This window comes from Pleurodeles waltl, chromosome 3_1, assembly GCF_031143425.1.
Source record: "Pleurodeles waltl isolate 20211129_DDA chromosome 3_1, aPleWal1.hap1.20221129, whole genome shotgun sequence".
NCBI classification, from domain to species: Eukaryota; Metazoa; Chordata; class Amphibia; order Caudata; family Salamandridae; genus Pleurodeles; species Pleurodeles waltl.
Genome location: NC_090440.1, coordinates 989,508,098 through 989,520,969, shown reverse-complemented (window position 1 = coordinate 989,520,969; position 12,872 = coordinate 989,508,098). Strand labels below are relative to the sequence as shown.

The 12,872-nt window shown below is 43.0% G+C and overlaps 1 protein-coding gene across 1 annotated transcript in view; it reads right to left on the bottom strand.

Moving 5' to 3' along the window:
- LOC138283303 (regulator of G-protein signaling 19-like) overlaps positions 1–8,913 on the bottom strand; it is a 155,967-nt gene extending 147,054 nt beyond the window's left edge. The window contains exon 1 of the mRNA XM_069221319.1: positions 8,800–8,913. The gene's annotated coding sequence lies outside the window, so the exon portion shown is untranslated. The remainder of the gene's footprint in view (positions 1–8,799) is intronic.
- Positions 8,914–12,872: the final 3,959 nt, after the last annotated feature.

Genomic DNA, 12,872 nt, shown 5'->3' with positions numbered 1-12,872 from the left:
ACCAGATCAGGTCGACTGATCAAAGCGCCAAGAAGGTTGATTGAAGAGATGGAGTTGTACATGCGTATATATGTGTGTATACAGATTTTGTAAAAAAAAAAATGTTTTATTTAACAGAGAGGAAGATTTATTGTCTTGCGAGTTTTATGATGGAACCTTTTTGGCTCAGAATGGAATCTGTAGAAGTGTGACATAGTTGTTAGAGTGGAAGGGAATGAAAGACTGATTTAGAACGTTGAGTCCACAGTCACAAGCAGAAGGATAAAGACGTGTAATATTCAGCTCTGTGTGTATGGCGTGGCCATTGACTGGTGCCCAGGCTGGGGAGGGCGCTAAACATATCAATTAGAATAAATCCCAGAAATTTCCCCTTATAATTAACACACCTCAGTTTACACCTGAGTTCCCCTTCTTTCAAATACTTTGGGATCTGGGTGCATAAAGAAAGAGATGTGGTTCTAATAGAAAATGATGGTCCAACTATTGATCAACTTGGTGAGCAAGTCTTTCATTGCATCTTGCTCCTTCTTTCAGTGGCAGATTGGGTGAGACTTTTGAAAATGGTGACCCTCCCTAAACTGCTTTATCTAATCCTGAAGTTATATGATTGCCTCTCAATAGGCCCTTTTAAGATCCTTAGATCCCTTATGATTAGACTGGTGTGGGCAGGTAGACAGCCCAGGATTGGATGGGAGACTCTTACCCTGCTGTTTCACTTCAGTGGATTTGAGGCCCCTGACTTTGAGCTATAATATCTCTGTGCACAGGCACACTACACTCTATTTTGGTACAATAACTCCCTCAACCATTTTCCCACATTTTGTGGTAGAAATTGATATTAAGCCCCTGGTTCCACATCCCTCTTTCCAGGAAAGCCACTTATTAGATCTCAGTGCAATACATTGATGGACGAATGTACGATCAGGGCTTGGGATAGACTGAGTGGGACCAGACTATCTATACTCCCCAGACTCCTTCTGAGTTATTAGCCCCTTTTGCAAATTAAGCATGAACCCAGCACTACGACACAAATTCAAGCTCTGGGCATAGAGAAATGGGCAATTTACATAGAAACAATGTCTTCCTTACACTGAACGATTATACAAGCAAGCAGCCTTGCTTCCTACAAGACGTGTTTATATAATGTCGCCTGTGCACCAGCTGAAAATCATCACTCCCTTTCTTCCCGTAAGAGCCGGCTATGTTTCCACCTCTAGAATGTCTTTTAGATGCCACTACCACTGAAAAGCTCATCAGTATAATATACAGTGTTTCAAAGGTAGGCTGACTTTATGTTCCCACTGGGAGGGGGAGTTAGGACATGAGATCTCCGATGAGACGTGGAGTTTGACCTGCACTCAGACAGGCATGGTGTCCTCCAGCAGTAAGCGCAACATTATCCACCATACATTCTTACAAAGAGCATATTACACCTAGATAAAATTAAATACATTTGGCCGGAGAGAAGACTTCACTTGTAACTGGTGCAGTGCTCCAGCGGCAGGGTTTCTTCATCTGGTGTGGTCCTGTGTTGTACTATTCAAGTATTGGAAAGGGGTACTGTCAGCCCTATCCATAATAATTGAATATAGTATATCTACCTTGCATTGCTTAGATGAGTGAGGGGCCTAGACACTCCATACAAACAACCACTGGCACTATTATTGGCCAAGGTAGGGCTCCAAACCTAATGCCCATCCTGTGTTTAAATAGAAGGAGAACTGTAACCTCTCCTTTCATCTTGAACTGATACATTGAATGATTCAGCTGACAGAAAATTAGCCAGTGATCACTTCACATTTGTTGTTGAAATGTTGTATGTAGAATAGAGACGTACACATTGGCCAGAACTAAATTCACTATGTGTTTGGGTATGTTCGGGAGTTAAGTCTTACAGATTAAATTGAAAGTAGCATAACCTAATTATTGTTTGAATCTGTCAAAATATTAATATGGCTCATAATGAAAGTATGGCTGATATTAATACAAACTAGGTTAATCAAGCTGGTTAGCTAGTCAGCAAAGCTGGAATTCACATATGCTGGTCTGTGTATGTTAGCTAAGATCAATGACGTTTGATTGCTCTCTGGAAGTTTACTAGTGATCATTTTAAAAGTTTTGAAAGTGTGTAACATAAACTGTCACAATTTAAATTCAATTTTGGCTGTGACAGTCAGTCAGCCCCTTGTATGGTTGTACATTTTTCTGAAGAATGAGATAGTCTCTTGGTACCAAATGAATTACAATGATAATGGAATGCTCATGGAATGCTCATGGAGCTACATTTCTCCTACCACCAGAATGTTAATGTTACCCTATTAAAATATTCCAAATTGGGTGATATCATGTGTAACCATGGATCTGACATTCATGAGCAAAATAATAATGGAATAATAGATGAGTAAGTTAGGTTTATTTAAATCTGTAGTAGTTGGGGTATATTGCTGAAATGTTGATTTATTTAGTAATCCAAGCTCCTGTATGCTTAGCTGACATAATAGCTAAAATAGCTACGCGTCCTTTTTGTTCAGTAACTTAAACCAAATTCCCACCATATTGCTATTAAATACATTTTAATATTGCCCAAAGTCGCAGTAAAGCTAGGGGATGCTTGGTGGTTCCCAAAGATGGCTGGTTGACAAGCTAACATATGAAGTGTACTACATAATGTACGCGGCTTGGCATTTGATATTAGGGCCACACAATGGAAACTAAGACAAGGCTGCATCTGATATCTCTTCCCATATTTGTTGTCCATGAGCATTTCCATGCATTAATGAGAACTTTAAAAATCTATTTTATAGCGATATAGTTGGGATTTGGTATTATGGCTGCACGATTATACCAAAGAGATAACCCACATAGGTTCTATTTGCATAAAAGTATCTTATAAGTAATCATTTTACCCTTGTCATCACTATGGTCTTTTAAGGAATTTTGTGGACCTCATTCAAAAAAACCAGGGTCCTGGACGTATTCTGAACATTAATAGTTGAGTACCCTCTCCTATCAATGCAGACTAAAAAGGGCACAAAACGTCCTTCCCTTTTCCAAGCCTATTAAACACAAAAGGATTAACTCTTTGCTTTATTAATAAATATTTGCACCTATAAACACAGTGTGTGACTACAGGAGAGGTGCCCCTGATCATTGTGCTGCGTAACATTCCAGAATAGGGCAAGTAATTAAAACAAGAGGTGTGAGTGAGTAGTTCTTTCTTTTGCTTGCTGGATTGGCATGGGCTTTGTGTCTTGTAGTGTTACCAGAAACACGCAAAGCCCACACTTAGCTTGTCTATTTGCAGTTTCCATGCTTGGGGATGAATATATTGAGAATTTATTATGGGAGAACACATCATCACACATTATTGCTACCAGACTGTTTAAAATCACTGATTTAGTTGACTGGTCGTTTTTCTTCCTTTTCAGTACGCTTTTATCTCTGGCTGGTGTAAAACAATGGTATAGCACAAGACAGGTATGAGAGCCTTATGCCTCATGTTTATGCATGGGATGTATGCAGTAGCTAGGTAGGAAGTGATTAGGCCCTGAAGAAGACTGTGGATCTGTGTTGGCTTATAAATTGGTTGAAACTTGTCAGCAACAAGAATGCATTGAAGAACCATTGTACTTCATGAAAAATCCTCCCGAAACATTATTTTAACCATATCAAAGGTACCACTTAATAAAGGAAACTCCCCTTAGATATTTTTAGTACTGGATCCCTGCTTAAGTATGGAATGAGAATTGTATAAAAACGCCCTACAAGGCTGAGTCTGCCAGAGTGATATTCACCTAATCTGGTGTGGTGAGTATGCCTATGATGAAACAAGGCAGGATACATTGTGGGTGGTCTTCTCCAATATATTTTAGATACCTCTGCTCTACATAGAGTACTGCAACTAATACCTAAGAAGGTTGTTTTAAGTTTATTCTGTGTGATCAAGCACCTCTTGTGATATAATTTACTGCATTGGAGGATGTGCTTGAATGTAGATTTTCTTCCTCTCCTATTTGTGAGTATATAAACCGGAAAATACCACAGGAATATAGTTCTAATATCAGCCACATATAAACAATTTTAAAGAATAATGTAATACACAAAAGTAACATTAATCCTGTACTCTAATATATAATACATAATATGACATAACATGTATCACACCATCATAGAAACACTATGCTACATTGAACATTATGCTACATTGTGCTACACTAACAATGTTAGTGAAGGAATGCTGCCCTAGAATACTGCCCTGTGGATACAAGCAGCAGTGCTGTTTAAATACTGTGCAGTAGTGTGCCAAGGGCTCAGCATGACTAATGCATTGTAGTGTGCACTACCACTAAACTTCCATTTTGTCACATCTGCAAAGTACCAAAAGTACAGCATTACCATACAAATAATGCACCATGCTAAGACAAATCCACAATGTTATATTGTAAACAAGGAAATAGAATGTGCCATATCTATCTATCTATCTATCTATCTATCTATCTATCTATCTATCTATCTATCTATCTATCTATTTACACAAAAATATAAATATATATATATATATATCTAAGGATCTAAGGAACATCCGTGAGGCTATATATACAAATTTGATTTTCATTAAATAACTAGAAAACTACTGAACAGATTTACACCAAATTACAAAAAGGCCTCTTTATAGACCAAGAGCTACCTTTCTGCCAAATTTGGAGTAATTTCCCCTTTTTCCCAGCCCTCAATTGACAGATCACCGGAAACTTTCTACACAGCAGCTTACGAAAGCGTGAATGCTTTTGAGAACATTTTGGGCGCCAAAGTTATGAAACACTTTTTCTATAGAAAATAGATTCTAACTATAACTCCCTAGTGGCAACCACCACTAGGTAACACATAATATATATATATATATATATATATATATATATATATATATATATATATATATATATATCTCTATATATATATATCTATATATATATATCTATATATCTATATATCTATATATCTATATCTATATATCTATATATCTATATATCTATATCTATATATCTATATATCTATATATCTATATATATATATCTATATATCTATATATATATATCTATATATCTATATATATATATTATGTGTTACCTAGTGGTGGTCGCCACTAGGGAGTTATAGTTAGAATCTATTTTCTATAGAAAAAGTGTTTCATAACTTTGGCGCCCAAAATTTTCTCAAAAGCATTCACGCTTACGTAAGCTGCTGTGTAGAAAGTTTCCGGTGATCTGTCAATTGAGGGCTGGGAAAAAGGGGAAATTACTCCAAATTTGGCAGAAAGGTAGCTCTTGGTCTATAAAGAGGCCTTTTTGTAATTTGGTGTAAATCTGTTCAGTAGTTTTCTAGTTATTTAATGAAAATCAAATTTGTATATATAGCCTCACGGATGTTCCTTAGATCCTCCGCAGATTGGAAGGATAAGCAAGGCCCTGTTTGGCTGACCGCAACTAGACAGAAAGGTTGCGGCCGCCATTTTGTTTCTCGCATTGACTGGGGGGGGGGACTGTGTAAAAACATATAAGGGGGCAGGATGAAGGCATCCTGACCCCATAGGACACTCAGGGGTCCCTTAGGACGCCTCATGGGCAAAAAAATGCCTTTTTTTCAGGCGGACCTGTGGATTCGAGGATCCTCCTAGGAGCCTGAGGGAAAGCAAGGCCCTGATTGGCTTGCCGCAACCTGACACAAATATTAACATATGTTCAAAAAAACATAGAAATTCATTGCAAAAAACAAAGGTTACAGGGACGCTATAGTTAGGTTTACATTTTACCCATACAAAACCATAGAAATCAGCAGTTATAGTTATACCTATAGTTATACTTATCTGAAGAAACTATAACTTGTGCCGGAATGTAACTTCAGGCCACAGATTATCGCTTCTTAACATAAATATAGAATATACACACACAAAACTATAGAAATGCAGTAGTTATAGTTATACTTATCTCAAGAAACTATAACTTGTGCCCTAAGGTAACTATAAATCTCACCCCTTGTTTGCCAGTCACATCAGCTGCTGTCTGGAAAGTTTTGGGGTGATCCATCAAGTGGGGGCCGGGAAAAAGTAGTCCCGAAATGTCTTTCCCCATATAATTTCCCATAGGGATTTTAGACACATCTACATCCCGAACTGCTGAACAGAATTACACCAAATTTGGCAGGAAGCTAGATCTTGGTTCAGAAAGAGTACTTTCTTTAATTTGGTGTAAAACTGTTCAGTAGTTTTGGAATTATTAAAGTAAACAGATTTATGTATATCTACAGATGTGGATCCACCACAGCGGATCCAGGCGCCAACAGTAGTGCTGTGATTGGCTGGCCGCAACCTAAGAGGAAGGTTGAAGCTGCCATTGTGTGCATCGGAACTCAGGTCTCTGGGGGTGGGGCTTCAGGGGAGATAACATTCAAAAGTGATAAAAGCCGTCAGGGTAGAGGTAACTAGACCACATGGGGCTGATGGAAGGGTCTATGAGCGATTGCCATTGGCAAGAAATTGTTCAAAAAACATTATTGTGAGCACCCAAGGATCTGCGTGACTCCCTTTGAGCTCCATAGTGGATCCGCAGATCCACACCCCAATTAAAAAAAAACACATACACTCACTCACTGAACCAAACATCTAGTCACACATTCACTCACACACCCACGTACACAACCACACAACCACTCACATACCCACTCACACACCTATACAGCTACTCACACACCCACTAACAGACCCACAAAACTACTCATACTCCAATCACAGACCCCCATACCCACTCACTTAGCCAGTCACACACTCACACATCTATTTACGCACCCATAAAGCCACTCACACACCCACTCACATTCCCACTCACAGACTAACAAAACCACCTACACACCCACTCATGCACTCACACACCTACTGCACACACTCACACACCGACACACCTACACAACCACTCACATCCCCACTCACACACCCATACAGCCACTCACACACCAACTCACGCCCTCGCCATGCACTACTAATTACTTCACATATTACATCACTCATGACATCTTCTATGACATCATTGACAATATCACTGCAACATTCGCAATGAAATTATTGATGAGAAAATTGTGCATGGTTTGGGCACGAGTTATAGTTACTCTAGGACATGAGATATAGTTACTTTGAATAACTATAACCATTACTGCTGAATTTCTATGGTTTTGTGTGTGTAAAATCTGAACCTTACTAAAACGTTCCAGTAACCTTTGTTTTTTTTTTCAGTGAATATATACATATATGTAGATATAGCAAAAGATATACACTTCACCAGTTTATGGCAATTCTGAAATATTACCTTTGAAATACTGCATTATAGTGTACCAAATGCAGAGCACTCAGACAGAAATGCTGCAGTATGACTAGAGTGCACTACCTCCTGACAACACACAACGATTAACAAAGTACAACACAGTTTATGCCAAATCCAGACATTACACCAGGAATGCAGTGAGCAAAAGTCATAGCACGACCATAAAATACAGCACTATCTTCTATGAAAGCCCCAGCACTACACCTTGCGGATTCTGCACCACAGTGTGCCATATCTACATAACTGCCACACTAGTACTATCCTCTTGTGAACCAAGATAGCATGACCACATGAAGCCTGCACTCGCTAATGCCAATGTTACAATGTTTCTACAGAAACACTGCACTATTGCTTGCCAAACTGCAATGCTGTGTGCTACATTCGCATTTCTATAGTGGTACTTCACAGTAGCAGGCCACAATATTATCAAAAGAATGCTGCAGTACCGTGTGCCAAAATCACCCAATCACCGAGGTAATATAAAGTATTGCATGGTATACTGCATTATAGATTTCCAAACGTACAGTATACATTGCCACACGAATACTGTCCTACTCTGTGCCAAATGGATGAAACCACCATAAGTATATTGCACTTGAGTGAGCCAGTGTTACTGTCTATAGAGACGTTTCACTGCGCCAAATTCTACAATTGGCATGGGAATGCTGCTCTCGAGTGGGCCACACTTGAATTTTAATAGGAGCACTTCGCTGTAGTAGGCCACATTCCGATCACCATTACAGGAACTACAGTGCGCCAAGTGCCCACAATCACCACGGGTTTACTGCCGTGGGTACTCTGCAGTACAGAGTTCCAAATCCACAGTAGCTACATGGGAACACTGCACTGTAGGGACCCGAGTCACCTGTATGACACACCCCGCTACTGGCCAAAATCAATAGTATTACTACAGAAATATTGTAATAGAGAGTGCCAAGCTCACATCAGTTCTACAGAAATGCTGCACTAAGTGTTCTACATTGACGGCATTTTCATGGGTATTGCCGCGCCGGGGTTTGCCAAGCGCACACTTCTACAGAAAGAGCTCATTGATGTGCACCGCACTGATGGCAATACCATAGGAATACTGCACTATAGTGTTTAATAGCAATGCCACAGCCATTCTACACCCGGTAGTATAGAAAGGCACAGCTCTGCAGCAGTATTTCCTCCTGCCTCGCGGTTTGCTCCCTATTTTTGCAGCTTAGCCTTCTCACCAGTATTCTCACCGCTACTGTGCGTGGTCTAATGGTCGCGGTACCCTACGGCGATTCCCCAATCATCTCTTCTTGCAACCGGCAATGGGTTGCAGGGAGGCCTTCTCCATCCGCCCTTCTCTGCCAGTTCCCCTCTTTCTCCCTGTTGCTCAGCTGGGGCTGTGCTCCCAGCCGGCAATTACTCCCTTTGGCCGTTAACCCTTGGCACTCACCTCGCACCCCCATGCAGCAGCAGGTTCCTGCTCTTGACAGCACACGGCTCCGTCCGTCTGTTTAGGAAAAGCAACGGACTGCAGGATCTGCACCGAGTGTGGGTATTTCTCGCTCCCCCCTCTCTTTCTGCACGCTCTCTTCTACATGCCGGTCCGTTCCAATTTCAAGCAGCAGATGGCAGCATCCGCCTGTTCAATGAAGGGTGGCTTTTTGAGCTACGCCGTTCTTAAGAGCGCACTTGTTCTCGGCACGAGGAAAACCAAGGGTTATGTGTCGAGTTAGGAGATATTAATGGCTAGGGGGTGTGCACAAACGCAGAGAGATGTAGAGCTAGGGAGCTATGGGGAAGAGTGGGAAATACTGATCTAGTAGATGGAGATCGAGTAGGGGCGAGTACGTAGGGATCTGTGAAGACCATTGGAAAAGGGCCGCCAGTAAAAGATAGGCACGGGAGAGGCGTGGGCCTAGAAAGATGTGGACTTGAAAAGATAAAGACTCAATAGCAGGTGTGCAAGGACAGAAATGTGGAACTGTCCAGATAGAGGCCCGCGGAAGATGTGACAAACTCGGGAGATGTGGAGCTTGAGATATATAAACATAGGAAATGTGTGGGCCTGGGGAGATCTTGTCCCACAAAATGTATGAACACAGGAGGTCTTGTTTACCAAGTAAGTTGTAGGCCTAGTAAGAAGTAGACCCAGGGAAGCTCAGTCAGTTGACTTGTAGAGCACAACTTGTCACCTGTGAGGGTACCCAGGCACTGGCATGGACCAAGGTCTCAGTTGAAAAGCCAGGTTTTCATTGTTGTAATGAACTACTGTAGAGTAGGGCAGGTACTGAGGTGCAGGGGGGAGCCATTCCAGGCTTTGGCTGCAAGGTAGAAGAAGGAGCGTCCTCCTGCTCTGCTGCATTGTATATGGGGGATATGGGCCAGCGCGAGGGAGGCAGATTGGAGTTGTCTGGAGGGTTTGTGGAATCTCAGGCGGTGGTTGATGTAGGTGGGTCCAGAGTTGTGCAGGGCCTTGAACTTCAGGGTGAAGAGTTTGAACTGGCATCTGTTCTGAACCGGGAGCCAGTGGAGTTTTTTGAGGTGGGATGATGTGGGTGCAACAAGAGAGATCCAGGATTGTCTGTAGTATTTTAACTAGGTGGGCCTCTATGCCCACACAGAGGGTTTTTCCATAGTCTAGTCAACCGGTGATAGTGCATCTCTTGTTTTGGGGAGCCATTTGAAAATCTTCTGAAACATGCGCACAATGAAGAAGCACAAGGATGACGCTGTGTTGACTTGGGACCTCATGATGAGTTTTCTGTCCAGGATGATACCGAGGTTCCTGGTGTGCTCAGCTGGGGTTGTATGGGCCCTAGTTCTGTGGGCCACCAGGAGGCGTCCATCTTGTCTGTGTTGAACTTGAGGCAGTTATTCCTCATGCAATTGGCCACACAGGTAATGCATCGGTGAAAGGTGGTTCTGGCAGCAGTGGAATTTTCGGAGAGGGAGATGATGAGTTCTGTGTTATCGGCATAGGATACAATGTTGAGTCCATGAGATCTGACTATGTTGGCCAGGGGGGCATGTAGATAAAGCGCAGAGTGGGGACTGAGTGATGAGCCTTTAGGGACTCTGCAGATGATTGATTTGGGTTTGATTGTGTAGGGTAGAAAGTGGGCTTGTTGTGTTCTGTTGGTGAGGAAGGAAGCGATGCATCTGAGGCCGGCTCCTTGGATGCCTATGTTGTGAAGTCTGGCAAGTTGTGGAGATGGTGTTGAGGGCCACTGAGACTGAGGAGGATAAGGGTGGCTGTCTCTCCTTTGTCAAGAAGGGCCCGGATGTTGACTTTGGCTGTGATCAGGACTGTCTCGTTCTCTGGTTGCTGCAGAATCTGGATTGGAAGTTGTCCAGGAGGTGACTGTGTTCTAGGTGGATGCTGAGTTGTTGGTTGATGTTTTTTTGATGACTTAAGCTGGAAAAGAGAGCCTGGAGATGGGTCTGTAGTTGCTGAGTTTGTTGGGGTCTGCTGAAGGTTTCGTCAGCAGGAGTTTGATTTATGCATGCTTCCAGTCTTCTGGGAAGGTAGCAGATTCCAGTGAAGTGTTGAGTATGGTGGAAAGTTTGAGGCTGATCCTAAACACTCCTAGGTTGAAGATGTGGAGGGGCATAGGTCGGTTGGAGCCCCTGAGTGGATGGATTTTATGATGATGATGGTGTCATGAGTGGTGAACTGGTTCCAGGTGGTTAGGCTTGGGATGGTTGTATGTGTGGAGGTTTGGTCATTGAAAAAGACCTTTTGTAGATTTTGGCGATTTTGTTGTGGAACAAATCTGCAAGGCTGTCACATAGGTCCTGAGTGGGAAAGATATTGCTTGTCCCTGTTGTGGTGTTGATGAATTCCCTGACTGTGCAGAAGAGCTACTTACTGTTGTTGGGGTTAGCTTCAATGTGCAATGCCAATGCTTTTTTCTTTGTCTCATGTAGTTAGCGTTGATATAGGTTGAGTGCTGATTTGTAGTCAGTTCTGTCACCTGGGTCTTTGTTGTTGCTCCACCTTCTCTAAAGGTGCTTGTCGTGGTGCTTCGCTGTCCTGAGGTCCTCAGTATACCAGCTGACTTGCTTGGTGTATCTTCTGTGTTTCTTGTTCTTGATGGGGGTGGCAATGTCAATACAGTTAGTGATCCAGGTGTTCAATCTTCTGACATCCAGGTTCACAGTTTTGTGGTGTTTGGGCAGGTTGAGGGCAAGGGTGTTGGTCCATTTGGTCTCTGAGGCCTTGTTCCAGCTGTGACAGGTGGCATTGGGTTGTATTGGAGTGCATGGGGGTCGAGATGATGAAGTGGACAATTTACTGTTTGGGCCATGTGAGTTTGGTGGTGTGGCTGTATTTGATGAAGTCGCTGGAGGTGAATTTGGGGTCAAGCAGTGTCTTGCGATGTGCATGCGGTCGTGTAACAGTTAGGTGAGGCCGATGTTCAGGCTGTCGAGGAAGTTGGTGGAGTTAGGGTTGGTTATGTTGTCGAGGTGGAAGTTAAGATCTCCCAGGAACATGTAGTCATTTGAGACAATTGCGAGGAAGGTGATGAAATCAGTGATGATGTTGCAGAAGATGGTTCGAGGACCCGGTGGATGGAAGGCGAGGGTTCTCCTAATGGTGGCTTTCTATTCTGTTTAGGTAGTAAGGTTGAGGTGTTCCATTGCTGGGATGGTGTCGTCCCTGGTGGTGGTGCATTTGATTAAGTCTCTGTGGGTGATGGCGCTTCCTCCACCTAGCTTGTTGATGCAGTCATGGTAGGTGATTCTGTATCCTGCTGGTACAGCGATGGTGATGTCGGGGGCTGATCTGGACTTGAGCCAGGTCTCAGTGAGGAAGACGATGTTGTGTGCGAGACTGTCGATAAGGTCCCAGACCTCGGTGGCATGTTTTCTGGTGGGTAGCTGGTGTTGCTTGCCGAGTGGTCTCGGTGTTGCTGAGATGGGTCAGGGCATGAGTGCTGTGGCAGGTGAAGTGGTAGAGGGTGTGGGTGAAAGGTCCTACCGTGGAGTGTGGCACGGTGCGGTGGCAGTGTTCATGGCGACGTCCATGGTCAAGGGCTCAGAAGGCAGTAGAAATGTAGCTGTGGGTGGTGGTTAAACCAAGGATCCTGGTGCTTGATGCGTGCATGGATGGATGCATCATACTTGATTTTTGCACAACTTTGACATGCCAGTGTCGCAGACGTTCTGCAGCCGCCAATACGTAAGTCCTGGGAGAGGCATTACGAGGGAGTGGGCTGAGCTGGCAAAAAGGCAAGAAGGAGAAGGGGAGAACCAGATGAGGCACAGGAGAAGGTGGGAAGGATGTGGTGGCAGGGTCTGGATCAAAGAGTGGGAAAATGGCAAAAGGGGGCAGCAGCAAAAGTGAAGTGGCCCAAAGAGGGCAGAAAAAAAGCATAAAGAAAACACAAAAGGATGAAGAAATAAGGTGAAAATGAACCAATAGGGAAAAGTCTGAATTGGAAGGTGAGAAAAACAGGTGGGAAGCGGCAGCAGAAAGGGCAGGATATAGTGCACAAGCAGCAAAAAGGGCAGGAAAGAGAG